Genomic DNA, 4123 nt, shown 5'->3' with positions numbered 1-4123 from the left:
TAATTTAAATGCACTTTATTTTTAGACAACCCACATGACATGCTTTCCTTTAAAAACAAAAACAAAAACCAATGCCTCCACTCCAAATAAATCACGGTCAAAATAAGAGCTCCAGATGACATTGGTCCCATTTGTCCCAAGTCCTGGTGTTGTATGGATGGTAAGCCGCAGCCAATTACGGTGACAGGTGATAGATCTAATTTGTTAACATTTTTCCATCTCTGAGCCATCCTTAAAGAAAATCATGAATGGAGTCGCACCATCTTCAGGGTAGTCCAGGAGAGCAACCATGCCATCAGGATTCATGTTTCCACCAATAAAAACCAGGTTGTTATGGAAGTTAGCAAGGATGCGCTTAACTTGCTCTTCGGCTCCAGCCATAAAAGGCTTCACTCTTTCTGGCTTATGTTCTTCGAGTTTGCCTCCGAGTGATGTCATGTAGTCTTTGATGTACTTTTGCAGGCCTCTTTTGTGACGCTGGTTTCTTATAAGTGGCGGTTCATGACAATGTCAACACCAGTGACCACTGTGCTTCGGTACCTCTGCCCTCCTGACCTTCAGTGGAAGCGTCTCCACCAATGAGCGAGTCATCGATCGCACCCTCCGACCATCTTGCCCTCCACCTCCGGGCACAGCCCCTCCATGATCTCCCAGATCTTGTAGATCTCGGAGAACAGCACATCATGGCTGATGAGGTCCGGGTAGATGATCATGGTGACGGCTGGGGACAGTGGCGCTAGCCTAACAGCGCGGAGCGAGCACAGTGGAGCTGAAGGGCGCATGGCGGGGGAGAGGGGAGTGGGTGATAAAGGTCGACCTAGACCTTTATCTTTAATATAGAAACCACCTTCATGGTCAGGTACTTTGTAAAGGAGTTGCTAAGCAGTCACATCTTAAGCTTTACTGTGTACCTGGAGTTCGAATGATTGTTGCCTGGAAACTTGTTTTCCCCACATCCTACTGTGTTTTAAATGTGCCGACCTGGCATCAGACTCCCCAAGTTCGTTCAACCTGAACAGAGTTTTCATTCACAAGCCTTACAGTTTGTTTCCCTGTCTGACACCTGTGCCCTGGTCCTGACAACAGGAAAGGAGGACGGCTAAGGAAGTACCAGCAATCACGGAATCCCATGATCGCTGCTTCATGACTGCAGATACATCATGACCGACTCCTGCTGCCAGGACCTCCTACAGTGATGAACTGTGAACCATAACGCTTTCTCCCTTAAAATATTTGTTTCTTTAGTTTTTCACGTCACAGTTCGCCAGTTCAGAAATTCAAGGCAGGAACCTGGAGGCAGGAACCGACGCAAAATCCATGAAGAAGTGGTTGTTTATGGGCTTGCTCCCCATGGCTTGCTCACGCTATTTCTTATAGCACCCACAACAACCAGCCCAGGGCTAGCATCATCAAGAGCCAGGACTTCCAATACCAATTGTGCATCAAGAAAATGTACCATAGGCCAATCTGGTGGGGGAAATATTCTTAGTTAAGGCTTCCTCTTCCCAAATGAGTCTGGCTTGTGTCAAGTTGACATAAAACTAGCCAGCGTGATTGCTTTGGTCAGGGGGTTTTACTAAAGCAGCAGGAAATGTACCTAATCAAGTAAATGTATTGATCCCAAGTGGCCATTGGGATCATACAGAGATACAGAGGTTAGAGGACAACTTGTAGGATTTCTTTCCTGTTGCAGTACATATTAAAAAATAAAAAAGTTTATCTCTTTACTGGTCCTGATACGGAGACACGTGCACCTCTGGTGCCGGGTCCAAGCCATCAGCCCAACTTATCCATGCAACTCCCTTCCCTGGCGGTTTTCTATTGCCTGTTTTCTGCCTCCGCCCTGGGGTGTTTCTCTACCCCAAAATCCCACATAAATACAACTCTACAGCCTGATAGCTTTTCATACAAGTTTATAAATCCAACTCTCAATCCACAAACCCTCTACACAACAAGATTATATCAAATAGACAAAGATACAAAATGCCCTTCTATATGAGATACTAGACCTATAAAATCCTTAATGTTCATAGCTATTTAACACCAGTCAATATCACCTGGGTCTAGCTGGTTGTACTGACTGATTTTGTGTCAACTTGACACAAGCTGGAGTTAATCACAGAGAAAGGAGCCTCAGTTGAGGAAATGCCTCCATGAGATCCAGCTGTAAGGCATTTTCTCAACTAGTGATCAAGGGGGAAGGGCCCAGCCCATTGTGGGTGATGCCATCCCTGGGCTGGTAGACCTAGGTTCTATAAGAAAGTAGGCTGAGCAAGCCATGGAAAGCAAGCCAGTAAGTAACATCCCTCCAAGACCTCTGCCTCAGCTCTTGACATGCTTGAGTTCCAGTCCTGACTTCTTCTGGTGATGAACAGCGATATGGAAGTGTAAGCTGAATAAACCTCTTCCTCCCCAACTTGCTTCTTAGTCATGATGTTTGTGCAGGAATAGAAACCCTGACTAAGACACTGGTCATGGGAACCTCCATGTTGCCACGACCTCACCCTTCGTCCTCTGACCTCCTCAGACCTCTCAGCCCTCTCCACCTCCCTCACCCTGCCCAGTCACTGGCTCTCCTTTATTTTACTAATTAAAATAGGAAGGTTCAGTTGGAGTCATATGACTAGGCAGCCCTTCTTGGGGAAATGGAATTAACATTAAAGTAAAAACAGCTTCAGAACAATCTACACTTTCCTTCTACCATATGGGTTTCAGATATCAAACTCAAGTCATCAGGTTTTATGGTAAGTGTCTTTACCTACTGTGATGGTTTGAATAAGAATGGTCCTCATGAGGGTCATATATTTGGATATTTAGTTACCATGATGTGTAACTGTTTGATAGGACTGGAAGGATTAAGGAGGTATAGCCTTGTTGGAGGAAGTAAGTCACTGGAGGTGGGCTTGAAGTTTTAATACCTCCTAGGCCCATTGTTTCTGCCTATGAATCAGGATGCAGCTCTAAACTACTGCTCCATCAATTTCCTGCTTGATGCTATGATGCTATGCTTCCCACCGTGAACATAAGGACAATGGATTAAACCTTTGAAGCTGTAAGCAAAACCCCCAATTAAATGCTTTCTTTTATAATGGTTACCCTGGTCAAGATGTCTCTTCACAGCAACACACGGTCACCAAGACACTTGAGTTTTCTTGCCAGACCTCCAGTTAAAACTGTATAATGCAAGAAAAGCTTATTAAGTGAAACAATGCACTACTGTCCACCAACTTAGGGTTTTAAACATGTGCACCATGACCTTGAACTAAGCATGAGCGAAACAAAATGAACAAACAAAAATGTCTCACCCTTTTTGTTTGTTTGTTTGTTTGTTTGTTTTTGAGACAGTGTTTCTTTGTGTAGCACTGGCCATCTTGGAATTCACTCTGTAGACCAGGCTGGCCTCAAACTCAGAGATCTGCATGCCTCTGCCTCCCAAGTACTGGGACTACCGGTATATGTTACTACCAACCAGCTTTGTCTCCCCTTCTTCAATCATGGCCTTCTATCAAGTCTCCTTTCACTGAACATCATGAGGAAGTGTCTACCTACAAAGGGTTTTCCTATATGAATACACATAGGCTTCCTGGATAAAGCTCCAAAGTTTCCTTTGTTTGCGAAGAACACCTTTCTTCTATGTCTTTGCCACATGTGTCTGGGTTTTGTACTTCCCATGATGCATATATAGTGTTCAGTTACAGTTGGATTGAATGTGTTAGACTTTAGAAACCACCAGAGAAATATTTTTTTTCCTTAATTGGGGCCTTCTTTCACAAATTAAGATCCCGTTCTCTGGCAAGAACACCAAGAACTGCTAATAGGTTGTAATTTGGCTTAGAATAAATCAGAAATATGTGTTTTCTTGATGTGGTATTAAGGAGGAAGTCAGGAGGCCTAAGGAAGGAGGAAAGGTTAGAACTGATTCTCTATGTCAGACCTGAGCAGTCTTACTAGGAGACACTCTGTGGGGCTTGATGGTGGCAGTCCTCTATTGGTGAGAGTGGACAACAGGGGTTGTACTACCTGCCGATGGGAGTGATGGATTCGGTTAACGATTAGGCAACTGGGCTGGAGAGATGGCTCAGCGGTTAAGAGCACTGACTGCTCTTTCAGAGGTCCTGAGTTC

General features: G+C 44.6%; 1 pseudogene across 1 annotated transcript; it reads right to left on the bottom strand.

Annotated features, from left to right (window-relative positions):
• Positions 1-204: 204 nt before the first annotated feature.
• Positions 205-713, bottom strand: LOC308425468 (translationally-controlled tumor protein-like; annotated as a pseudogene). Its single transcript has one exon. The product of its transcript is annotated as a translationally-controlled tumor protein-like (transcript).
• Between the last annotated feature and the right edge of the window lie 3410 nt (positions 714-4123).

The sequence above is a fragment of the Micromys minutus genome (genome assembly GCF_963924665.1).
Source record: "Micromys minutus genome assembly, chromosome: 10".
NCBI classification, from domain to species: Eukaryota; Metazoa; Chordata; class Mammalia; order Rodentia; family Muridae; genus Micromys; species Micromys minutus.
The sequence above is the reverse complement of the archived record's forward strand: the minus strand, read 5'-3'. Positions and strand labels throughout refer to the sequence as shown.